Consider the following 27791-nt stretch of genomic DNA (forward strand, 5'->3'; position numbering starts at 1 on the left):
ACGACCCTGTCCCAATGGGCAAAAAAGTTCCTATGTTAACACCTATGGATTTTGAGTGAAAAATGGCCCGGAAGCGAAAGTGAAAAAAATTCGTATTTTAACCATTTATATGTGTAAGACTCTTAAACTTGAGCGTTTCCTTACAGATTCGTCGAAAAACATCGAAAGAAACAAAGGTCTTTCACATAGTCATTCGGGTGCCTCCACGAGGGTCTTTTCGTAAGGGTTGAGGTTGGGAAGTCTTTTCGACACGAGTAAATGTATTTTTTCTTCCATATTTTAACCTTAGGACAATCTTTTGTGGATATGGTATGATACTAAAATGAGAAAACAACTTTTCAGATCGAGTTAACGACCCTGTCCCAATGGGCAAAAAAGTTCCTATGTTAACACCTATGGATTTTGAGTGAAAAATGGCCCGGAAGCGAAAGTGAAAAAAATTCGTATTTTAACCATTTATATGTGTAAGACTCTTAAACTTGAGCGTTTCCTTACAGATTCGTCGAAAAACATCGAAAGAAACAAAGGTTTTTCAAATAGTGATTCGGATGCCTCCACGAGGGTCTTTTCGTAAGGGTTGAGGTTGTGAAGTCTTTTCGACACGAGTAAATGTTTTTTTTCTTCCATATTTTAAGCTTAGGACAATCTTTTGTGGATATGGTATGATACTAAAACGAGAAAACAACTTTTCAGATCGAGTTAACGACCCTGTCCCAATGGGCAAAAAAGTTCCTATGTTAACACCTATGGATTTTGAGTGAAAAATGGCCCGGAAGCGAAAGTGAAAAAAATTCGTATTTTAACCATTTATATGTGTAAGACTCTTAAACTTGAGCGTTTCCTTACAGATTCGTCGAAAAACATCGAAAGAAACAAAGGTTTTTCAAATAGTGATTCGGATGCCTCCACGAGGGTCTTTTCGTAAGGGTTGAGGTTGTGAAGTCTTTTCGACACGAGTAAATGTTTTTTTTCTTCCATATTTTAAGCTTAGGACAATCTTTTGTGGATATGGTATGATACTAAAACGAGAAAACAACTTGTCAGATCGAGTTAACGACCCTGTCCCAATGGGCAAAAAAGTTCCTATGTTAACACCTATGGATTTTGAGTGAAAAATGGCCCGGAAGCTAAAGTGAAAAATAATTCGTATTTTAACCATTTATATGTGTAACACTCTTAAACTTGAGCGTTTCCTTACAGATTCGTCGAAAAACATCGAAAGAAACAAAGGTTTTTCAAATAGTGATTCGGATGCCTCCACGAGGGTCTTTTCGTAAGGGTTGAGGTTGTGAAGTCTTTTCGACACGAGTAAATGTTTTTTTTCTTCCATATTTTAAGCTTAGGACAATCTTTTGTGGATATGGTATGATACTAAAACGAGAAAACAACTTTTCAGATCGAGTTAACGACCCTGTCCCAATGGGCAAAAAAGTTCCTATGTTAACACCTATGGATTTTGAGTGAAAAAGTGCCCGGAAGCGAAAGTGAAAAAAATTCGTATTTTAACCATTTATATGTGTAAGACTCTTAAACTTGAGCGTTTCCTTACAGATTCGTCGAAAAACATCGAAAGAAACAAAGGTTTTTCACATAGTGATTCGGGTGCCTCCACGAGGGTCTTTTCGTAAGGGTTGAGGTTGTGAAGTCTTTTCGACACGAGTAAATGTTTTTTTTCTTCCATATTTTAAGCTTAGGACAATCTTAAGTGGATATGGTATGATACTAAAACAAGAAAACAACTTTTCAGATCTTGTTAACGACCCTGTCCCAATGGGCAAAAAAGTTCCTATGTTAACACCTATGGATTTTGAGTGAAAAATGGCCCGGAAGCGAAAGTGAAAAAAATTCGTATTTTAACCATTTATATGTGTAAGACTCTTAAACTTGAGCGTTTCCTTACAGATTCGTCGAAAAACATCGAAAGAAACAAAGGTTTTTCAAATAGTGATTCGGATGCCTCCACGAGGGTCTTTTCGTAAGGGTTGAGGTTGTGAAGTCTTTTCGACACGAGTAAATGTTTTTTTTCTTCCATATTTTAAGCTTAGGACAATCTTTTGTGGATATGGTATGATACTAAAACGAGAAAACAACTTGTCAGATCGAGTTAACGACCCTGTCCCAATGGGCAAAAAAGTTCCTATGTTAACACCTATGGATTTTGAGTGAAAAATGGCCCGGAAGCTAAAGTGAAAAAAAATTCGTATTTTAACCATTTATATGTGTAAGACTCTTAAACTTGAGCGTTTCCTTACAGATTCGTCGAAAAACATCGAAAGAAACAAAGGTTTTTCAAATAGTGATTCGGATGCCTCCACGAGGGTCTTTTCGTAAGGGTTGAGGTTGTGAAGTCTTTTCGACACGAGTAAATGTTTTTTTTCTTCCATATTTTAAGCTTAGGACAATCTTTTGTGGATATGGTATGATACTAAAACGAGAAAACAACTTTTCAGATCGAGTTAACGACCCTGTCCCAATGGGCAAAAAAGTTCCTATGTTAACACCTATGGATTTTGATTGAAAAATGGCCCGGAAGCGAAATTGAAAAAAATTCTTATTTTAACCATTTCTATGTGTAAGACTCTTAAACTTGAGCGTTTCCTTACAGATTCGTCGAAAAAAATCGAAAGAAACAAAGGTTTTTCACATAGTCATTCGGGTGCCTCCACGAGGGTCTTTTCGTAAGGGTTGAGGTTGTGAAGTCTTTTCGACACGAGTAAATGTGTTTTTTCTTCCATATTTTAAGCTTAGGACAATCTTAAGTGGATATGGTATGATACTAAAACAAGAAAACAACTTTTCAGATCGAGTTAACGACCCTGTCCCAATGGGCAAAAAAGTTCCTATGTTAACACCTATGGATTTTGAGTGAAAAATGGCCCGGAAGCGAAAGTGAAAAAAATTCGTATTTTAACCATTTATATGTGTAAGACTCTTAAACTTGAGCGTTTCCTTACAGATTCGTCGAAAAACATCGAAAGAAACAAAGGTCTTTCACATAGTCATTCGGGTGCCTCCACGAGGGTCTTTTCGTAAGGGTTGAGGTTGGGAAGTCTTTTCGACACGAGTAAATGTATTTTTTCTTCCATATTTTAACCTTAGGACAATCTTTTGTGGATATGGTATGATACTAAAACGAGAAAACAACTTTTCAGATCGAGTTAACGATCCTGTCACAATGGGCAAAAAAGTTCCTATGTTAACACCTATGGATTTTGAGTGAAAAATGGCCCGGATGCTAAAGTGAAAAAAATTCGTATTTTAACCATTTATATGTGTAAGACTCTTAAACTTGAGCGTTTCCTTACAGATTCGTCGAAAAACATCGATAGAAACAAAGGTTTTTCAAATAGTGATTCGGATGCCTCCACGAGGGTCTTTTCGTAAGGGTTGAGGTTGTGAAGTCTTTTCGACACGAGTAAATGTTTTTTTTCTTCCATATTTTAAGCTTAGGACAATCTTTTGTGGATATGGTATGATACTAAAACGAGAAAACAACTTTTCAGATCGAGTTAACGACCCTGTCCCAATGGGCAAAAAAGTTCCTATGTTAACACCTATGGATTTTGAGTGAAAAATGGCCCGGAAGCGAAAGTGAAAAAAATTCGTATTTTAACCATTTATATGTGTAAGACTCTTAAACTTGAGCGTTTCCTTACAGATTCGTCGAAAAACATCGATAGAAACAAAGGTTTTTCAAATAGTGATTCGGATGCCTCCACGAGGGTCTTTTCGTAAGGGTTGAGGTTGTGAAGTCTTTTCGACACGAGTAAATGTTTTTTTTCTTCCATATTTTAAGCTTAGGACAATCTTTTGTGGATATGGTATGATACTAAAACGAGAAAACAACTTTTCAGATCGAGTTAACGACCCTGTCCCAATGGGCAAAAAAGTTCCTATGTTAACACCTATGGATTTTGAGTGAAAAATGGCCCGGAAGCGAAAGTGAAAAAAATTCGTATTTTAACCATTTATATGTGTAAGACTCTTAAACTTGAGCGTTTCCTTACAGATTCGTCGAAAAAAATCGAAAGAAACAAAGGTTTTTCACATAGTCATTCGGGTGCCTCCACGAGGGTCTTTTCGTAAGGGTTGAGGTTGTGAAGTCTTTTCGACACGAGTAAATGTGTTTTTTCTTCCATATTTTAAGCTTAGGACAATCTTAAGTGGATATGGTATGATACTAAAACAAGAAAACAACTTTTCAGATCGAGTTAACGACCCTGTCCCAATGGGCAAAAAAGTTCCTATGTTAACACCTATGGATTTTGAGTGAAAAATGGCCCGGAAGCGAAAGTGAAAAAAATTCGTATTTTAACCATTTATATGTGTAAGACTCTTAAACTTGAGCGTTTCCTTACAGATTCGTCGAAAAACATCGAAAGAAACAAAGGTCTTTCACATAGTCATTCGGGTGCCTCCACGAGGGTCTTTTCGTAAGGGTTGAGGTTGGGAAGTCTTTTCGACACGAGTAAATGTATTTTTTCTTCCATATTTTAACCTTAGGACAATCTTTAGTGGATATGGTATGATACTAAAATGAGAAAACAACTTTTCAGATCGAGTTAACGATCCTGTCACAATGGGCAAAAAAGTTCCTATGTTAACACCTATGGATTTTGAGTGAAAAATGGCCCGGAAGCGAAAGTGAAAAAAATTCGTATTTTAACCATTTATATGTGTAAGACTCTTAAACTTGAGCGTTTCCTTACAGATTCGTCGAAAAACATCGAAAGAAACAAAGGTTTTTCAAATAGTGATTCGGATGCCTCCACGAGGGTCTTTTCGTAAGGGTTGAGGTTGTGAAGTCTTTTCGACACGAGTAAATGTTTTTTTTCCTCCATATTTTAAGCTTAGGACAATCTTAAGTGGATATGGTATGATACTAAAACAAGAAAACAACTTTTCAGATCGAGTTAACGACCCTGTCCCAATGGGCAAAAAAGTTCCTATGTTAACACCTATGGATTTTGATTGAAAAATGGCCCGGAAGCGAAAGTGAAAAAAATTCGTATTTTAACCATTTATATGTGTAAGACTCTTAAACTTGAGCGTTTCCTTACAGATTCGTCGAAAAACATCGAAAGAAACAAAGGTCTTTCACATAGTCATTCGGGTGCCTCCACGAGGGTCTTTTCGTAAGGGTTGAGGTTGGGAAGTCTTTTCGACACGAGTAAATGTATTTTTTCTTCCATATTTTAACCTTAGGACAATCTTTAGTGGATATGGTATGATACTAAAATGAGAAAACAACTTTTCAGATCGAGTTAACGATCCTGTCACAATGGGCAAAAAAGTTCCTATGTTAACACCTATGGATTTTGAGTGAAAAATGGCCCGGAAGCGAAAGTGAAAAAAATTCGTATTTTAACCATTTATATGTGTAAGACTCTTAAACTTGAGCGTTTCCTTACAGATTCGTCGAAAAACATCGAAAGAAACAAAGGTTTTTCAAATAGTGATTCGGATGCCTCCACGAGGGTCTTTTCGTAAGGGTTGAGGTTGTGAAGTCTTTTCGACACGAGTAAATGTTTTTTTTCCTCCATATTTTAAGCTTAGGACAATCTTAAGTGGATATGGTATGATACTAAAACAAGAAAACAACTTTTCAGATCGAGTTAACGACCCTGTCCCAATGGGCAAAAAAGTTCCTATGTTAACACCTATGGATTTTGAGTGAAAAATGGCCCGGAAGCGAAAGTGAAAAAAATTCGTATTTTAACCATTTATATGTGTAAGACTCTTAAACTTGAGCGTTTCCTTACAGATTCGTCGAAAAACATCGAAAGAAACAAAGGTCTTTCACATAGTCATTCGGGTGCCTCCACGAGGGTCTTTTCGTAAGGGTTGAGGTTGGGAAGTCTTTTCGACACGAGTAAATGTATTTTTTCTTCCATATTTTAACCTTAGGACAATCTTTTGTGGATATGGTATGATACTAAAACGAGAAAACAACTTTTCAGATCGAGTTAACGATCCTGTCACAATGGGCAAAAAAGTTCCTATGTTAACACCTATGGATTTTGAGTGAAAAATGGCCCGGAAGCGAAAGTGAAAAAAATTCGTATTTTAACCATTTATATGTGTAAGACTCTTAAACTTGAGCGTTTCCTTACAGATTCGTCGAAAAACATCGATAGAAACAAAGGTTTTTCAAATAGTGATTCGGATGCCTCCACGAGGGTCTTTTCGTAAGGGTTGAGGTTGTGAAGTCTTTTCGACACGAGTAAATGTTTTTTTTCTTCCATATTTTAAGCTTAGGACAATCTTTTGTGGATATGGTATGATACTAAAACGAGAAAACAACTTTTCAGATCGAGTTAACGACCCTGTCCCAATGGGCAAAAAAGTTCCTATGTTAACACCTATGGATTTTGAGTGAAAAATGGCCCGGAAGCGAAAGTGAAAAAAATTCGTATTTTAACCATTTATATGTGTAAGACTCTTAAACTTGAGCGTTTCCTTACAGATTCGTCGAAAAACATCGAAAGAAACAAAGGTTTTTCAAATAGTGATTCGGATGCCTCCACGAGGGTCTTTTCGTAAGGGTTGAGGTTGTGAAGTCTTTTCGACACGAGTAAATGTTTTTTTTCTTCCATATTTTAAGCTTAGGACAATCTTTTGTGGATATGGTATGATACTAAAACGAGAAAACAACTTGTCAGATCGAGTTAACGACCCTGTCCCAATGGGCAAAAAAGTTCCTATGTTAACACCTATGGATTTTGAGTGAAAAATGGCCCGGAAGCTAAAGTGAAAAAAAATTCGTATTTTAACCATTTATATGTGTAAGACTCTTAAACTTGAGCGTTTCCTTACAGATTCGTCGAAAAACATCGAAAGAAACAAAGGTTTTTCAAATAGTGATTCGGATGCCTCCACGAGGGTCTTTTCGTAAGGGTTGAGGTTGTGAAGTCTTTTCGACACGAGTAAATGTTTTTTTTCTTCCATATTTTAAGCTTAGGACAATCTTTTGTGGATATGGTATGATACTAAAACGAGAAAACAACTTTTCAGATCGAGTTAACGACCCTGTCCCAATGGGCAAAAAAGTTCCTATGTTAACACCTATGGATTTTGAGTGAAAAAGTGCCCGGAAGCGAAAGTGAAAAAAATTCGTATTTTAACCATTTATATGTGTAAGACTCTTAAACTTGAGCGTTTCCTTACAGATTCGTCGAAAAACATCGAAAGAAACAAAGGTTTTTCACATAGTGATTCGGGTGCCTCCACGAGGGTCTTTTCGTAAGGGTTGAGGTTGTGAAGTCTTTTCGACACGAGTAAATGTTTTTTTTCTTCCATATTTTAAGCTTAGGACAATCTTAAGTGGATATGGTATGATACTAAAACAAGAAAACAACTTTTCAGATCTTGTTAACGACCCTGTCCCAATGGGCAAAAAAGTTCCTATGTTAACACCTATGGATTTTGAGTGAAAAATGGCCCGGAAGCGAAAGTGAAAAAAATTCGTATTTTAACCATTTATATGTGTAAGACTCTTAAACTTGAGCGTTTCCTTACAGATTCGTCGAAAAACATCGAAAGAAACAAAGGTTTTTCAAATAGTGATTCGGATGCCTCCACGAGGGTCTTTTCGTAAGCGTTGAGGTTGTGAAGTCTTTTCGACACGAGTAAATGTTTTTTTTCTTCCATATTTTAAGCTTAGGACAATCTTTTGTGGATATGGTATGATACTAAAACGAGAAAACAACTTGTCAGATCGAGTTAACGACCCTGTCCCAATGGGCAAAAAAGTTCCTATGTTAACACCTATGGATTTTGAGTGAAAAATGGCCCGGAAGCTAAAGTGAAAAAAAATTCGTATTTTAACCATTTATATGTGTAAGACTCTTAAACTTGAGCGTTTCCTTACAGATTCGTCGAAAAACATCGAAAGAAACAAAGGTTTTTCAAATAGTGATTCGGATGCCTCCACGAGGGTCTTTTCGTAAGGGTTGAGGTTGTGAAGTCTTTTCGACACGAGTAAATGTTTTTTTTCTTCCATATTTTAAGCTTAGGACAATCTTTTGTGGATATGGTATGATACTAAAACGAGAAAACAACTTTTCAGATCGAGTTAACGACCCTGTCCCAATGGGCAAAAAAGTTCCTATGTTAACACCTATGGATTTTGATTGAAAAATGGCCCGGAAGCGAAATTGAAAAAAATTCTTATTTTAACCATTTATATGTGTAAGACTCTTAAACTTGAGCGTTTCCTTACAGATTCGTCGAAAAAAATCGAAAGAAACAAAGGTTTTTCACATAGTCATTCGGGTGCCTCCACGAGGGTCTTTTCGTAAGGGTTGAGGTTGTGAAGTCTTTTCGACACGAGTAAATGTGTTTTTTCTTCCATATTTTAAGCTTAGGACAATCTTAAGTGGATATGGTATGATACTAAAACAAGAAAACAACTTTTCAGATCGAGTTAACGACCCTGTCCCAATGGGCAAAAAAGTTCCTATGTTAACACCTATGGATTTTGAGTGAAAAATGGCCCGGAAGCGAAAGTGAAAAAAATTCGTATTTTAACCATTTATATGTGTAAGACTCTTAAACTTGAGCGTTTCCTTACAGATTCGTCGAAAAACATCGAAAGAAACAAAGGTCTTTCACATAGTCATTCGGGTGCCTCCACGAGGGTCTTTTCGTAAGGGTTGAGGTTGGGAAGTCTTTTCGACACGAGTAAATGTATTTTTTCTTCCATATTTTAACCTTAGGACAATCTTTTGTGGATATGGTATGATACTAAAACGAGAAAACAACTTTTCAGATCGAGTTAACGATCCTGTCACAATGGGCAAAAAAGTTCCTATGTTAACACCTATGGATTTTGAGTGAAAAATGGCCCGGAAGCGAAAGTGAAAAAAATTCGTATTTTAACCATTTATATGTGTAAGACTCTTAAACTTGAGCGTTTCCTTACCGATTCGTCGAAAAACATCGAAAGAAACAAAGGTCTTTCACATAGAAATTCGGGTGCCTCCACGAGGGTCTTTTCGTAAGGGTTGAGGTTGGGAAGTCTTTTCGACACGAGTAAATGTATTTTTTCTTCCATATCTTAACCTTAGGACAATCTTTAGTGGATATGGTATGATACTAGAATGAGAAAACAACTTTTCAGATCGAGTTAACGACCCTGTCCCAATGGGCAAAAAAGTTCCTATGTTAACACCTATGGATTTTGAGTGAAAAAGTGCCCGGAAGCGAAAGTGAAAAAAATTCGTATTTTAACCATTTATATGTGTAAGACTCTTAAACTTGAGCGTTTCCTTACAGATTCGTCGAAAAAAATCGAAAGAAACAAAGGTTTTTCACATAGTCATTCGGGTGCCTCCACGAGGGTCTTTTCGTAAGGGTTGAGGTTGTGAAGTCTTTTCGACACGAGTAAATGTGTTTTTTCTTCCATATTTTAAGCTTAGGACAATCTTAAGTGGATATGGTATGATACTAAAACAAGAAAACAACTTTTCAGATCGAGTTAACGACCCTGTCCCAATGGGCAAAAAAGTTCCTATGTTAACACCTATGGATTTTGAGTGAAAAATGGCCCGGAAGCGAAAGTGAAAAAAATTCGTATTTTAACCATTTATATGTGTAAGACTCTTAAACTTGAGCGTTTCCTTACAGATTCGTCGAAAAACATCGAAAGAAACAAAGGTCTTTCACATAGTCATTCGGGTGCCTCCACGAGGGTCTTTTCGTAAGGGTTGAGGTTGGGAAGTCTTTTCGACACGAGTAAATGTATTTTTTCTTCCATATTTTAACCTTAGGACAATCTTTTGTGGATATGGTATGATACTAAAACGAGAAAACAACTTTTCAGATCGAGTTAACGATCCTGTCACAATGGGCAAAAAAGTTCCTATGTTAACACCTATGGATTTTGAGTGAAAAATGGCCCGGAAGCTAAAGTGAAAAAAATTCGTATTTTAACCATTTATATGTGTAAGACTCTTAAACTTGAGCGTTTCCTTACAGATTCGTCGAAAAACATCGATAGAAACAAAGGTTTTTCAAATAGTGATTCGGATGCCTCCACGAGGGTCTTTTCGTAAGGGTTGAGGTTGTGAAGTCTTTTCGACACGAGTAAATGTTTTTTTTCTTCCATATTTTAAGCTTAGGACAATCTTTTGTGGATATGGTATGATACTAAAACGAGAAAACAACTTTTCAGATCGAGTTAACGACCCTGTCCCAATGGGCAAAAAAGTTCCTATGTTAACACCTATGGATTTTGAGTGAAAAATGGCCCGGAAGCGAAAGTGAAAAAAATTCGTATTTTAACCATTTATATGTGTAAGACTCTTAAACTTGAGCGTTTCCTTACAGATTCGTCGAAAAACATCGAAAGAAACAAAGGTTTTTCAAATAGTGATTCGGATGCCTCCACGAGGGTCTTTTCGTAAGGGTTGAGGTTGTGAAGTCTTTTCGACACGAGTAAATGTTTTTTTTCTTCCATATTTTAAGCTTAGGACAATCTTTTGTGGATATGGTATGATACTAAAACGAGAAAACAACTTGTCAGATCGAGTTAACGACCCTGTCCCAATGGGCAAAAAAGTTCCTATGTTAACACCTATGGATTTTGAGTGAAAAATGGCCCGGAAGCTAAAGTGAAAAAAATTCGTATTTTAACCATTTATATGTGTAAGACTCTTAAACTTGAGCGTTTCCTTACAGATTCGTCGAAAAACATCGAAAGAAACAAAGGTTTTTCAAATAGTGATTCGGATGCCTCCACGAGGGTCTTTTCGTAAGGGTTGAGGTTGTGAAGTCTTTTCGACACGAGTAAATGTTTTTTTTCTTCCATATTTTAAGCTTAGGACAATCTTTTGTGGATATGGTATGATACTAAAACGAGAAAACAACTTGTCAGATCGAGTTAACGACCCTGTCCCAATGGGCAAAAAAGTTCCTATGTTAACACCTATGGATTTTGAGTGAAAAATGGCCCGGAAGCTAAAGTGAAAAAAATTCGTATTTTAACCATTTATATGTGTAAGACTCTTAAACTTGAGCATTTCCTTACAGATTCGTCGAAAAACATCGAAAGAAACAAAGGTTTTTCAAATAGTGATTCGGATGCCTCCACGAGGGTCTTTTCGTAAGGGTTGAGGTTGTGAAGTCTTTTCGACATGAGTAAATGTTTTTTTTCTTCCATATTTTAAGCTTAGGACAATCTTTTGTGGATATGGTATGATACTAAAACGAGAAAACAACTTTTCAGATCGAGTTAACGACCCTGTCCCAATGGGCAAAAAAGTTCCTATGTTAACACCTATGGATTTTGAGTGAAAAATGGCCCGGAAGCGAAAGTGAAAAAAATTCGTATTTTAACCATTTATATGTGTAAGACTCTTAAACTTGAGCGTTTCCTTACCGATTCGTCGAAAAACATCGAAAGAAACAAAGGTCTTTCACATAGAAATTCGGGTGCCTCCACGAGGGTCTTTTCGTAAGGGTTGAGGTTGGGAAGTCTTTTCGACACGAGTAAATGTATTTTTTCTTCCATATCTTAACCTTAGGACAATCTTTAGTGGATATGGTATGATACTAGAATGAGAAAACAACTTTTCAGATCGAGTTAACAACCCTGTCACAATGGGCAAAAAAGTTCCTATGTTAACACCTTTGGATTTTGAGTGAAAATGGCCCGGAAGCGAAATTGAAAAAAATTCGTATTTTAACCATTTATATGTGTAAGACTCTTAAACTTGAGCGTTTCCTTACAGATTCGTCGAAAAACATCGAAAGAAACAAAGGTCTTTCACATAGTCATTCGGGTGCCTCCACGAGGGTCTTTTCGTAAGGGTTGAGGTTGGGAAGTCTTTTCGACACGAGTAAATGTATTTTTTCTTCCATATTTTAACCTTAGGACAATCTTTTGTGGATATGGTATGATACTAAAACGAGAAAACAACTTTTCAGATCGAGTTAACGATCCTGTCACAATGGGCAAAAAAGTTCCTATGTTAACACCTATGGATTTTGAGTGAAAAATGGCCCGGAAGCTAAAGTGAAAAAAATTCGTATTTTAACCATTTATATGTGTAAGACTCTTAAACTTGAGCGTTTCCTTACAGATTCGTCGAAAAACATCGATAGAAACAAAGGTTTTTCAAATAGTGATTCGGATGCCTCCACGAGGGTCTTTTCGTAAGGGTTGAGGTTGTGAAGTCTTTTCGACACGAGTAAATGTTTTTTTTCTTCCATATTTTAAGCTTAGGACAATCTTTTGTGGATATGGTATGATACTAAAACGAGAAAACAACTTTTCAGATCGAGTTAACGACCCTGTCCCAATGGGCAAAAAAGTTCCTATGTTAACACCTATGGATTTTGAGTGAAAAATGGCCCGGAAGCGAAAGTGAAAAAAATTCGTATTTTAACCATTTATATGTGTAAGACTCTTAAACTTGAGCGTTTCCTTACAGATTCGTCGAAAAACATCGAAAGAAACAAAGGTTTTTCAAATAGTGATTCGGATGCCTCCACGAGGGTCTTTTCGTAAGGGTTGAGGTTGTGAAGTCTTTTCGACACGAGTAAATGTTTTTTTTCTTCCATATTTTAAGCTTAGGACAATCTTTTGTGGATATGGTATGATACTAAAACGAGAAAACAACTTGTCAGATCGAGTTAACGACCCTGTCCCAATGGGCAAAAAAGTTCCTATGTTAACACCTATGGATTTTGAGTGAAAAATGGCCCGGAAGCTAAAGTGAAAAAAATTCGTATTTTAACCATTTATATGTGTAAGACTCTTAAACTTGAGCGTTTCCTTACAGATTCGTCGAAAAACATCGAAAGAAACAAAGGTTTTTCAAATAGTGATTCGGATGCCTCCACGAGGGTCTTTTCGTAAGGGTTGAGGTTGTGAAGTCTTTTCGACATGAGTAAATGTTTTTTTTCTTCCATATTTTAAGCTTAGGACAATCTTTTGTGGATATGGTATGATACTAAAACGAGAAAACAACTTTTCAGATCGAGTTAACGACCCTGTCCCAATGGGCAAAAAAGTTCCTATGTTAACACCTATGGATTTTGATTGAAAAATGGCCCGGAAGCGAAATTGAAAAAAATTCTTATTTTAACCATTTATATGTGTAAGACTCTTAAACTTGAGCGTTTCCTTACAGATTCGTCGAAAAAAATCGAAAGAAACAAAGGTTTTTCACATAGTCATTCGGGTGCCTCCACGAGGGTCTTTTCGTAAGGGTTGAGGTTGTGAAGTCTTTTCGACACGAGTAAATGTGTTTTTTCTTCCATATTTTAAGCTTAGGACAATCTTAAGTGGATATGGTATGATACTAAAACAAGAAAACAACTTTTCAGATCGAGTTAACGACCCTGTCCCAATGGGCAAAAAAGTTCCTATGTTAACACCTATGGATTTTGAGTGAAAAATGGCCCGGAAGCTAAAGTGAAAAAAAATTCGTATTTTAACCATTTATATGTGTAAGACTCTTAAACTTGAGCGTTTCCTTACAGATTCGTCGAAAAACATCGAAAGAAACAAAGGTTTTTCAAATAGTGATTCGGATGCCTCCACGAGGGTCTTTTCGTAAGGGTTGAGGTTGTGAAGTCTTTTCGACACGAGTAAATGTTTTTTTTCTTCCATATTTTAAGCTTAGGACAATCTTTTGTGGATATGGTATGATACTAAAACGAGAAAACAACTTTTCAGATCGAGTTAACGACCCTGTCCCAATGGGCAAAAAAGTTCCTATGTTAACACCTATGGATTTTGATTGAAAAATGGCCCGGAAGCGAAATTGAAAAACATTCTTATTTTAACCATTTATATGTGTAAGACTCTTAAACTTGAGCGTTTCCTTACAGATTCGTCGAAAAAAATCGAAAGAAACAAAGGTTTTTCACATAGTCATTCGGGTGCCTCCACGAGGGTCTTTTCGTAAGGGTTGAGGTTGTGAAGTCTTTTCGACACGAGTAAATGTGTTTTTTCTTCCATATTTTAAGCTTAGGACAATCTTAAGTGGATATGGTATGATACTAAAACAAGAAAACAACTTTTCAGATCGAGTTAACGACCCTGTCCCAATGGGCAAAAAAGTTCCTATGTTAACACCTATGGATTTTGAGTGAAAAATGGCCCGGAAGCGAAAGTGAAAAAAATTCGTATTTTAACCATTTATATGTGTAAGACTCTTAAACTTGAGCGTTTCCTTACAGATTCGTCGAAAAACATCGAAAGAAACAAAGGTCTTTCACATAGTCATTCGGGTGCCTCCACGAGGGTCTTTTCGTAAGGGTTGAGGTTGGGAAGTCTTTTCGACACGAGTAAATGTATTTTTTCTTCCATATTTTAACCTTAGGACAATCTTTTGTGGATATGGTATGATACTAAAACGAGAAAACAACTTTTCAGATCGAGTTAACGATCCTGTCACAATGGGCAAAAAAGTTCCTATGTTAACACCTATGGATTTTGAGTGAAAAATGGCCCGGAAGCTAAAGTGAAAAAAATTCGTATTTTAACCATTTATATGTGTAAGACTCTTAAACTTGAGCGTTTCCTTACAGATTCGTCGAAAAACATCGATAGAAACAAAGGTTTTTCAAATAGTGATTCGGATGCCTCCACGAGGGTCTTTTCGTAAGGGTTGAGGTTGTGAAGTCTTTTCGACACGAGTAAATGTTTTTTTTCTTCCATATTTTAAGCTTAGGACAATCTTTTGTGGATATGGTATGATACTAAAACGAGAAAACAACTTTTCAGATCGAGTTAACGACCCTGTCCCAATGGGCAAAAAAGTTCCTATGTTAACACCTATGGATTTTGAGTGAAAAATGGCCCGGAAGCGAAAGTGAAAAAAATTCGTATTTTAACCATTTATATGTGTAAGACTCTTAAACTTGAGCGTTTCCTTACAGATTCGTCGAAAAACATCGAAAGAAACAAAGGTTTTTCAAATAGTGATTCGGATGCCTCCACGAGGGTCTTTTCGTAAGGGTTGAGGTTGTGAAGTCTTTTCGACACGAGTAAATGTTTTTTTTCTTCCATATTTTAAGCTTAGGACAATCTTTTGTGGATATGGTATGATACTAAAACGAGAAAACAACTTGTCAGATCGAGTTAACGACCCTGTCCCAATGGGCAAAAAAGTTCCTATGTTAACACCTATGGATTTTGAGTGAAAAATGGCCCGGAAGCTAAAGTGAAAAAAATTCGTATTTTAACCATTTATATGTGTAAGACTCTTAAACTTGAGCGTTTCCTTACAGATTCGTCGAAAAACATCGAAAGAAACAAAGGTTTTTCAAATAGTGATTCGGATGCCTCCACGAGGGTCTTTTCGTAAGGGTTGAGGTTGTGAAGTCTTTTCGACATGAGTAAATGTTTTTTTTCTTCCATATTTTAAGCTTAGGACAATCTTTTGTGGATATGGTATGATACTAAAACGAGAAAACAACTTTTCAGATCGAGTTAACGACCCTGTCCCAATGGGCAAAAAAGTTCCTATGTTAACACCTATGGATTTTGATTGAAAAATGGCCCGGAAGCGAAATTGAAAAAAATTCTTATTTTAACCATTTATATGTGTAAGACTCTTAAACTTGAGCGTTTCCTTACAGATTCGTCGAAAAAAATCGAAAGAAACAAAGGTTTTTCACATAGTCATTCGGGTGCCTCCACGAGGGTCTTTTCGTAAGGGTTGAGGTTGTGAAGTCTTTTCGACACGAGTAAATGTGTTTTTTCTTCCATATTTTAAGCTTAGGACAATCTTAAGTGGATATGGTATGATACTAAAACAAGAAAACAACTTTTCAGATCGAGTTAACGACCCTGTCCCAATGGGCAAAAAAGTTCCTATGTTAACACCTATGGATTTTGAGTGAAAAATGGCCCGGAAGCTAAAGTGAAAAAAATTCGTATTTTAACCATTTATATGTGTAAGACTCTTAAACTTGAGCGTTTCCTTACAGATTCGTCGAAAAACATCGAAAGAAACAAAGGTTTTTCAAATAGTGATTCGGATGCCTCCACGAGGGTCTTTTCGTAAGGGTTGAGGTTGTGAAGTCTTTTCGACACGAGTAAATGTTTTTTTTCTTCCATATTTTAAGCTTAGGACAATCTTTTGTGGATATGGTATGATACTAAAACGAGAAAACAACTTTTCAGATCGAGTTAACGACCCTGTCCCAATGGGCAAAAAAGTTCCTATGTTAACACCTATGGATTTTGATTGAAAAATGGCCCGGAAGCGAAATTGAAAAAAATTCTTATTTTAACCATTTATATGTGTAAGACTCTTAAACTTGAGCGTTTCCTTACAGATTCGTCGAAAAAAATCGAAAGAAACAAAGGTTTTTCACATAGTCATTCGGGTGCCTCCACGAGGGTCTTTTCGTAAGGGTTGAGGTTGTGAAGTCTTTTCGACACGAGTAAATGTGTTTTTTCTTCCATATTTTAAGCTTAGGACAATCTTAAGTGGATATGGTATGATACTAAAACAAGAAAACAACTTTTCAGATCGAGTTAACGACCCTGTCCCAATGGGCAAAAAAGTTCCTATGTTAACACCTATGGATTTTGAGTGAAAAATGGCCCGGAAGCGAAAGTGAAAAAAATTCGTATTTTAACCATTTATATGTGTAAGACTCTTAAACTTGAGCGTTTCCTTACAGATTCGTCGAAAAACATCGAAAGAAACAAAGGTCTTTCACATAGTCATTCGGGTGCCTCCACGAGGGTCTTTTCGTAAGGGTTGAGGTTGGGAAGTCTTTTCGACACGAGTAAATGTATTTTTTCTTCCATATTTTAACCTTAGGACAATCTTTTGTGGATATGGTATGATACTAAAACGAGAAAACAACTTTTCAGATCGAGTTAACGATCCTGTCACAATGGGCAAAAAAGTTCCTATGTTAACACCTATGGATTTTGAGTGAAAAATGGCCCGGAAGCTAAAGTGAAAAAAATTCGTATTTTAACCATTTATATGTGTAAGACTCTTAAACTTGAGCGTTTCCTTACAGATTCGTCGAAAAACATCGATAGAAACAAAGGTTTTTCAAATAGTGATTCGGATGCCTCCACGAGGGTCTTTTCGTAAGGGTTGAGGTTGTGAAGTCTTTTCGACACGAGTAAATGTTTTTTTTCTTCCATATTTTAAGCTTAGGACAATCTTTTGTGGATATGGTATGATACTAAAACGAGAAAACAACTTTTCAGATCGAGTTAACGACCCTGTCCCAATGGGCAAAAAAGTTCCTATGTTAACACCTATGGATTTTGAGTGAAAAATGGCCCGGAAGCGAAAGTGAAAAAAATTCGTATTTTAACCATTTATATGTGTAAGACTCTTAAACTTGAGCGTTTCCTTACAGATTCGTCGAAAAACATCGAAAGAAACAAAGGTTTTTCAAATAGTGATTCGGATGCCTCCACGAGGGTCTTTTCGTAAGGGTTGAGGTTGTGAAGTCTTTTCGACACGAGTAAATGTTTTTTTTCTTCCATATTTTAAGCTTAGGACAATCTTTTGTGGATATGGTATGATACTAAAACGAGAAAACAACTTGTCAGATCGAGTTAACGACCCTGTCCCAATGGGCAAAAAAGTTCCTATGTTAACACCTATGGATTTTGAGTGAAAAATGGCCCGGAAGCTAAAGTGAAAAAAATTCGTATTTTAACCATTTATATGTGTAAGACTCTTAAACTTGAGCGTTTCCTTACAGATTCGTCGAAAAACATCGATAGAAACAAAGGTTTTTCAAATAGTGATTCGGATGCCTCCACGAGGGTCTTTTCGTAAGGGTTGAGGTTGTGAAGTCTTTTCGACATGAGTAAATGTTTTTTTTCTTCCATATTTTAAGCTTAGGACAATCTTTTGTGGATATGGTATGATACTAAAACGAGAAAACAACTTTTCAGATCGAGTTAACGACCCTGTCCCAATGGGCAAAAAAGTTCCTATGTTAACACCTATGGATTTTGATTGAAAAATGGCCCGGAAGCGAAATTGAAAAAAATTCTTATTTTAACCATTTATATGTGTAAGACTCTTAAACTTGAGCGTTTCCTTACAGATTCGTCGAAAAAAATCGAAAGAAACAAAGGTTTTTCACATAGTCATTCGGGTGCCTCCACGAGGGTCTTTTCGTAAGGGTTGAGGTTGTGAAGTCTTTTCGACACGAGTAAATGTGTTTTTTCTTCCATATTTTAAGCTTAGGACAATCTTAAGTGGATATGGTATGATACTAAAACAAGAAAACAACTTTTCAGATCGAGTTAACGACCCTGTCCCAATGGGCAAAAAAGTTCCTATGTTAACACCTATGGATTTTGAGTGAAAAATGGCCCGGAAGCTAAAGTGAAAAAAATTCGTATTTTAACCATTTATATGTGTAAGACTCTTAAACTTGAGCGTTTCCTTACAGATTCGTCGAAAAACATCGAAAGAAACAAAGGTTTTTCAAATAGTGATTCGGATGCCTCCACGAGGGTCTTTTCGTAAGGGTTGAGGTTGTGAAGTCTTTTCGACACGAGTAAATGTTTTTTTTCTTCCATATTTTAAGCTTAGGACAATCTTTTGTGGATATGGTATGATACTAAAACGAGAAAACAACTTTTCAGATCGAGTTAACGACCCTGTCCCAATGGGCAAAAAAGTTCCTATGTTAACACCTATGGATTTTGAGTGAAAAATGGCCCGGAAGCGAAAGTGAAAAAAATTCGTATTTTAACCATTTATATGTGTAAGACTCTTAAACTTGAGCGTTTCCTTACAGATTCGTCGAAAAACATCGAAAGAAACAAAGGTCTTTCACATAGTCATTCGGGTGCCTCCACGAGGGTCTTTTCGTAAGGGTTGAGGTTGGGAAGTCTTTTCGACACGAGTAAATGTATTTTTTCTTCCATATTTTAACCTTAGGACAATCTTTAGTGGATATGGTATGATACTAGAATGAGAAAACAACTTTTCAGATCGAGTTAACGACCCTGTCACAATGGGCAAAAAAGTTCCTATGTTAACACCTTTGGATTTTGAGTGAAAATGGCCCGGAAGCGAAATTGAAAAAAATTCGTATTTTAACCATTTATATGTGTAAGACTCTTAAACTTGAGCGTTTCCTTACAGATTCGTCGAAAAACATCGAAAGAAACAAAGGTCTTTCACATAGTCATTCGGGTGCCTCCACGAGGGTCTTTTCGTAAGGGTTGAGGTTGGGAAGTCTTTTCGACACGAGTAAATGTATTTTTTCTTCCATATTTTAACCTTAGGACAATCTTTTGTGGATATGGTATGATACTAAAACGAGAAAACAACTTTTCAGATCGAGTTAACGACCCTGTCCCAATGGGCAAAAAAGTTCCTATGTTAACACCTATGGATTTTGAGTGAAAAATGGCCCGGAAGCTAAAGTGAAAAAAATTCGTATTTTAACCATTTATATGTGTAAGACTCTTAAACTTGAGCGTTTCCTTACAGATTCGTCGAAAAACATCGATAGAAACAAAGGTTTTTCAAATAGTGATTCGGATGCCTCCACGAGGGTCTTTTCGTAAGGGTTGAGGTTGTGAAGTCTTTTCGACACGAGTAAATGTTTTTTTTCTTCCATATTTTAAGCTTAGGACAATCTTTTGTGGATATGGTATGATACTAAAACGAGAAAACAACTTTTCAGATCGAGTTAACGACCCTGTCCCAATGGGCAAAAAAGTTCCTATGTTAACACCTATGGATTTTGAGTGAAAAATGGCCCGGAAGCGAAAGTGAAAAAAATTCGTATTTTAACCATTTATATGTGTAAGACTCTTAAACTTGAGCGTTTCCTTACAGATTCGTCGAAAAACATCGAAAGAAACAAAGGTCTTTCACATAGTCATTCGGGTGCCTCCACGAGGGTCTTTTCGTAAGGGTTGAGGTTGGGAAGTCTTTTCGACACGAGTAAATGTATTTTTTCTTCCATATTTTAACCTTAGGACAATCTTTAGTGGATATGGTATGATACTAGAATGAGAAAACAACTTTTCAGATCGAGTTAACGACCCTGTCCCAATGGGCAAAAAAGTTCCTATGTTAACACCTATGGATTTTGAGTGAAAAATGGCCCGGAAGCGAAAGTGAAAAAAATTCGTATTTTAACCATTTATATGTGTAAGACTCTTAAACTTGAGCGTTTCCTTACAGATTCGTCGAAAAACATCGAAAGAAACAAAGGTTTTTCAAATAGTGATTCGGATGCCTCCACGAGGGTCTTTTCGTAAGGGTTGAGGTTGTGAAGTCTTTTCGACACGAGTAAATGTTTTTTTTCTTCCATATTTTAAGCTTAGGACAATCTTTTGTGGATATGGTATGATACTAAAACGAGAAAACAACTTGTCAGATCGAGTTAACGACCCTGTCCCAATGGGCAAAAAAGTTCCTATGTTAACACTTATGGATTTTGAGTGAAAAATGGCCCGGAAGCTAAAGTGAAAAAAATTCGTATTTTAACCATTTATATGTGTAAGACTCTTAAACTTGAGCGTTTCCTTACAGATTCGTCGAAAAACATCGAAAGAAACAAAGGTTTTTCAAATAGTGATTCGGATGCCTCCACGAGGGTCTTTTCGTAAGGGTTGAGGTTGTGAAGTCTTTTCGACACGAGTAAATGTTTTTTTTCTTCCATATTTTAAGCTTAGGACAATCTTTTGTGGATATGGTATGATACTAAAACGAGAAAACAACTTTTCAGATCGAGTTAACGACCCTGTCCCAATGGGCAAAAAAGTTCCTATGTTAACACCTATGGATTTTGAGTGAAAAATGGCCCGGAAGCGAAAGTGAAAAAAATTCGTATTTTAACCATTTATATGTGTAAGACTCTTAAACTTGAGCGTTTCCTTACAGATTCGTCGAAAAACATCGAAAGAAACAAAGGTCTTTCACATAGTCATTCGGGTGCCTCCACGAGGGTCTTTTCGTAAGGGTTGAGGTTGGGAAGTCTTTTCGACACGAGTAAATGTATTTTTTCTTCCATATTTTAACCTTAGGACAATCTTTAGTGGATATGGTATGATACTAGAATGAGAAAACAACTTTTCAGATCGAGTTAACGACCCTGTCACAATGGGCAAAAAAGTTCCTATGTTAACACCTTTGGATTTTGAGTGAAAATGGCCCGGAAGCGAAATTGAAAAAAATTCGTATTTTAACCATTTATATGTGTAAGACTCTTAAACTTGAGCGTTTCCTTACAGATTCGTCGAAAAACATCGAAAGAAACAAAGGTCTTTCACATAGTCATTCGGGTGCCTCCACGAGGGTCTTTTCGTAAGGGTTGAGGTTGGGAAGTCTTTTCGACACGAGTAAATGTATTTTTTCTTCCATATTTTAACCTTAGGACAATCTTTTGTGGATATGGTATGATACTAAAACGAGAAAACAACTTTTCAGATCGAGTTAACGACCCTGTCCCAATGGGCAAAAAAGTTCCTATGTTAACACCTATGGATTTTGAGTGAAAAATGGCCCGGAAGCTAAAGTGAAAAAAATTCGTATTTTAACCATTTATATGTGTAAGACTCTTAAACTTGAGCGTTTCCTTACAGATTCGTCGAAAAACATCGATAGAAACAAAGGTTTTTCAAATAGTGATTCGGATGCCTCCACGAGGGTCTTTTCGTAAGGGTTGAGGTTGTGAAGTCTTTTCGACACGAGTAAATGTTTTTTTTCTTCCATATTTTAAGCTTAGGACAATCTTTTGTGGATATGGTATGATACTAAAACGAGAAAACAACTTTTCAGATCGAGTTAACGACCCTGTCCCAATGGGCAAAAAAGTTCCTATGTTAACACCTATGGATTTTGAGTGAAAAATGGCCCGGAAGCGAAAGTGAAAAAAATTCGTATTTTAACCATTTATATGTGTAAGACTCTTAAACTTGAGCGTTTCCTTACAGATTCGTCGAAAAACATCGAAAGAAACAAAGGTCTTTCACATAGTCATTCGGGTGCCTCCACGAGGGTCTTTTCGTAAGGGTTGAGGTTGGGAAGTCTTTTCGACACGAGTAAATGTATTTTTTCTTCCATATTTTAACCTTAGGACAATCTTTAGTGGATATGGTATGATACTAGAATGAGAAAACAACTTTTCAGATCGAGTTAACGACCCTGTCCCAATGGGCAAAAAAGTTCCTATGTTAACACCTATGGATTTTGAGTGAAAAATGGCCCGGAAGCGAAAGTGAAAAAAATTCGTATTTTAACCATTTATATGTGTAAGACTCTTAAACTTGAGCGTTTCCTTACAGATTCGTCGAAAAACATCGAAAGAAACAAAGGTTTTTCAAATAGTGATTCGGATGCCTCCACGAGGGTCTTTTCGTAAGGGTTGAGGTTGTGAAGTCTTTTCGACACGAGTAAATGTTTTTTTTCTTCCATATTTTAAGCTTAGGACAATCTTTTGTGGATATGGTATGATACTAAAACGAGAAAACAACTTGTCAGATCGAGTTAACGACCCTGTCCCAATGGGCAAAAAAGTTCCTATGTTAACACCTATGGATTTTGAGTGAAAAATGGCCCGGAAGCTAAAGTGAAAAAAATTCGTATTTTAACCATTTATATGTGTAAGACTCTTAAACTTGAGCGTTTCCTTACAGATTCGTCGAAAAACATCGAAAGAAACAAAGGTTTTTCAAATAGTGATTCGGATGCCTCCACGAGGGTCTTTTCGTAAGGGTTGAGGTTGTGAAGTCTTTTCGACATGAGTAAATGTTTTTTTTCTTCCATATTTTAAGCTTAGGACAATCTTTTGTGGATATGGTATGATACTAAAACGAGAAAACAACTTGTCAGATCGAGTTAACGACCCTGTCCCAATGGGCAAAAAAGTTCCTATGTTAACACCTATGGATTTTGAGTGAAAAATGGCCCGGAAGCTAAAGTGAAAAAAATTCGTATTTTAACCATTTATATGTGTAAGACTCTTAAACTTGAGCGTTTCCTTACAGATTCGTCGAAAAACATCGAAAGAAACAAAGGTTTTTCAAATAGTGATTCGGATGCCTCCACGAGGGTCTTTTCGTAAGGGTTGAGGTTGTGAAGTCTTTTCGACATGAGTAAATGTTTTTTTTCTTCCATATTTTAAGCTTAGGACAATCTTTTGTGGATATGGTATGATACTAAAACGAGAAAACAACTTTTCAGATCGAGTTAACGACCCTGTCCCAATGGGCAAAAAAGTTCCTATGTTAACACCTATGGATTTTGATTGAAAAATGGCCCGGAAGCGAAATTGAAAATAATTCTTATTTTAACCATTTATATGTGTAAGACTCTTAAACTTGAGCGTTTCCTTACAGATTCGTCGAAAAAAATCGAAAGAAACAAAGGTTTTTCACATAGTCATTCGGGTGCCTCCACGAGGGTCTTTTCGTAAGGGTTGAGGTTGTGAAGTCTTTTCGACACGAGTAAATGTGTTTTTTCTTCCATATTTTAAGCTTAGGACAATCTTAAGTGGATATGGTATGATACTAAAACAAGAAAACAACTTTTCAGATCGAGTTAACGACCCTGTCCCAATGGGCAAAAAAGTTCCTATGTTAACACCTATGGATTTTGAGTGAAAAATGGCCCGGAAGCTAAAGTGAAAAAAATTCGTATTTTAACCATTTATATGTGTAAGACTCTTAAACTTGAGCGTTTCCTTACAGATTCGTCGAAAAACATCGAAAGAAACAAAGGTTTTTCAAATAGTGATTCGGATGCCTCCACGAGGGTCTTTTCGTAAGGGTTGAGGTTGTGAAGTCTTTTCGACACGAGTAAATGTTTTTTTTCTTCCATATTTTAAGCTTAGGACAATCTTTTGTGGATATGGTATGATACTAAAACGAGAAAACAACTTTTCAGATCGAGTTAACGACCCTGTCCCAATGGGCAAAAAAGTTCCTATGTTAACACCTATGGATTTTGAGTGAAAAATGGCCCGGAAGCGAAAGTGAAAAAAATTCGTATTTTAACCATTTATATGTGTAAGACTCTTAAACTTGAGCGTTTCCTTACAGATTCGTCGAAAAACATCGAAAGAAACAAAGGTCTTTCACATAGTCATTCGGGTGCCTCCACGAGGGTCTTTTCGTAAGGGTTGAGGTTGGGAAGTCTTTTCGACACGAGTAAATGTATTTTTTCTTCCATATTTTAACCTTAGGACAATCTTTAGTGGATATGGTATGATACTAGAATGAGAAAACAACTTTTCAGATCGAGTTAACGACCCTGTCACAATGGGCAAAAAAGTTCCTATGTTAACACCTTTGGATTTTGAGTGAAAATGGCCCGGAAGCGAAATTGAAAAAAATTCGTATTTTAACCATTTATATGTGTAAGACTCTTAAACTTGAGCGTTTCCTTACAGATTCGTCGAAAAACATCGAAAGAAACAAAGGTCTTTCACATAGTCATTCGGGTGCCTCCACGAGGGTCTTTTCGTAAGGGTTGAGGTTGGGAAGTCTTTTCGACACGAGTAAATGTATTTTTTCTTCCATATTTTAACCTTAGGACAATCTTTTGTGGATATGGTATGATACTAAAACGAGAAAACAACTTTTCAGATCGAGTTAACGACCCTGTCCCAATGGGCAAAAAAGTTCCTATGTTAACACCTATGGATTTTGAGTGAAAAATGGCCCGGAAGCTAAAGTGAAAAAAATTCGTATTTTAACCATTTATATGTGTAAGACTCTTAAACTTGAGCGTTTCCTTACAGATTCGTCGAAAAACATCGATAGAAACAAAGGTTTTTCAAATAGTGATTCGGATGCCTCCACGAGGGTCTTTTCGTAAGGGTTGAGGTTGTGAAGTCTTTTCGACACGAGTAAATGTTTTTTTTCTTCCATATTTTAAGCTTAGGACAATCTTTTGTGGATATGGTATGATACTAAAACGAGAAAACAACTTTTCAGATCGAGTTAACGACCCTGTCCCAATGGGCAAAAAAGTTCCTATGTTAACACCTATGGATTTTGAGTGAAAAATGGCCCGGAAGCGAAAGTGAAAAAAATTCGTATTTTAACCATTTATATGTGTAAGACTCTTAAACTTGAGCGTTTCCTTACAGATTCGTCGAAAAACATCGAAAGAAACAAAGGTTTTTCAAATAGTGATTCGGATGCCTCCACGAGGGTCTTTTCGTAAGGGTTGAGGTTGTGAAGTCTTTTCGACACGAGTAAATGTTTTTTTTCTTCCATATTTTAAGCTTAGGACAATCTTTTGTGGATATGGTATGATACTAAAACGAGAAAACAACTTGTCAGATCGAGTTAACGACCCTGTCCCAATGGGCAAAAAAGTTCCTATGTTAACACCTATGGATTTTGAGTGAAAAATGGCCCGGAAGCTAAAGTGAAAAAAATTCGTATTTTAACCATTTATATGTGTAAGACTCTTAAACTTGAGCGTTTCCTTACAGATTCGTCGAAAAACATCGAAAGAAACAAAGGTTTTTCAAATAGTGATTCGGATGCCTCCACGAGGGTCTTTTCGTAAGGGTTGAGGTTGTGAAGTCTTTTCGACATGAGTAAATGTTTTTTTTCTTCCATATTTTAAGCTTAGGACAATCTTTTGTGGATATGGTATGATACTAAAACGAGAAAACAACTTTTCAGATCGAGTTAACGACCCTGTCCCAATGGGCAAAAAAGTTCCTATGTTAACACCTATGGATTTTGATTGAAAAATGGCCCGGAAGCGAAATTGAAAAAAATTCTTATTTTAACCATTTATATGTGTAAGACTCTTAAACTTGAGCGTTTCCTTACAGATTCGTCGAAAAAAATCGAAAGAAACAAAGGTTTTTCACATAGTCATTCGGGTGCCTCCACGAGGGTCTTTTCGTAAGGGTTGAGGTTGTGAAGTCTTTTCGACACGAGTAAATGTGTTTTTTCTTCCATATTTTAAGCTTAGGACAATCTTAAGTGGATATGGTATGATACTAAAACAAGAAAACAACTTTTCAGATCGAGTTAACGACCCTGTCCCAATGGGCAAAAAAGTTCCTATGTTAACACCTATGGATTTTGAGTGAAAAATGGCCCGGAAGCTAAAGTGAAAAAAAATTCGTATTTTAACCATTTATATGTGTAAGACTCTTAAACTTGAGCGTTTCCTTACAGATTCGTCGAAAAACATCGAAAGAAACAAAGGTTTTTCAAATAGTGATTCGGATGCCTCCACGAGGGTCTTTTCGTAAGGGTTGAGGTTGTGAAGTCTTTTCGACACGAGTAAATGTTTTTTTTCTTCCATATTTTAAGCTTAGGACAATCTTTTGTGGATATGGTATGATACTAAAACGAGAAAACAACTTTTCAGATCGAGTTAACGACCCTGTCCCAATGGGCAAAAAAGTTCCTATGTTAACACCTATGGATTTTGATTGAAAAATGGCCCGGAAGCGAAATTGAAAAAAATTCTTATTTTAACCATTTATATGTGTAAGACTCTTAAACTTGAGCGTTTCCTTACAGATTCGTCGAAAAAAATCGAAAGAAACAAAGGTTTTTCACATAGTCATTCGGGTGCCTCCACGAGGGTCTTTTCGTAAGGGTTGAGGTTGTGAAGTCTTTTCGACACGAGTAAATGTGTTTTTTCTTCCATATTTTAAGCTTAGGACAATCTTAAGTGGATATGGTATGATACTAAAACAAGAAAACAACTTTTCAGATCGAGTTAACGACCCTGTCCCAATGGGCAAAAAAGTTCCTATGTTAACACCTATGGATTTTGAGTGAAAAATGGCCCGGAAGCGAAAGTGAAAAAAATTCGTATTTTAACCATTTATATGTGTAAGACTCTTAAACTTGAGCGTTTCCTTACAGATTCGTCGAAAAACATCGAAAGAAACAAAGGTCTTTCACATAGTCATTCGGGTGCCTCCACGAGGGTCTTTTCGTAAGGGTTGAGGTTGGGAAGTCTTTTCGACACGAGTAAATGTATTTTTTCTTCCATATTTTAACCTTAGGACAATCTTTTGTGGATATGGTATGATACTAAAACGAGAAAACAACTTTTCAGATCGAGTTAACGATCCTGTCACAATGGGCAAAAAAGTTCCTATGTTAACACCTATGGATTTTGAGTGAAAAATGGCCCGGAAGCTAAAGTGAAAAAAATTCGTATTTTAACCATTTATATGTGTAAGACTCTTAAACTTGAGCGTTTCCTTACAGATTCGTCGAAAAACATCGATAGAAACAAAGGTTTTTCAAATAGTGATTCGGATGCCTCCACGAGGGTCTTTTCGTAAGGGTTGAGGTTGTGAAGTCTTTTCGACACGAGTAAATGTTTTTTTTCTTCCATATTTTAAGCTTAGGACAATCTTTTGTGGATATGGTATGATACTAAAACGAGAAAACAACTTTTCAGATCGAGTTAACGACCCTGTCCCAATGGGCAAAAAAGTTCCTATGTTAACACCTATGGATTTTGAGTGAAAAATGGCCCGGAAGCGAAAGTGAAAAAAATTCGTATTTTAACCATTTATATGTGTAAGACTCTTAAACTTGAGCGTTTCCTTACAGATTCGTCGAAAAACATCGAAAGAAACAAAGGTTTTTCAAATAGTGATTCGGATGCCTCCACGAGGGTCTTTTCGTAAGGGTTGAGGTTGTGAAGTCTTTTCGACACGAGTAAATGTTTTTTTTCTTCCATATTTTAAGCTTAGGACAATCTTTTGTGGATATGGTATGATACTAAAACGAGAAAACAACTTGTCAGATCGAGTTAACGACCCTGTCCCAATGGGCAAAAAAGTTCCTATGTTACCACCTATGGATTTTGAGTGAA

The sequence above is a fragment of the Cucurbita pepo genome, chromosome 20, assembly GCF_057944985.1.
Source record: "Cucurbita pepo subsp. pepo isolate OVF chromosome 20, ASM5794498v1, whole genome shotgun sequence".
Lineage (NCBI taxonomy): Eukaryota > Viridiplantae > Streptophyta > Magnoliopsida > Cucurbitales > Cucurbitaceae > Cucurbita > Cucurbita pepo.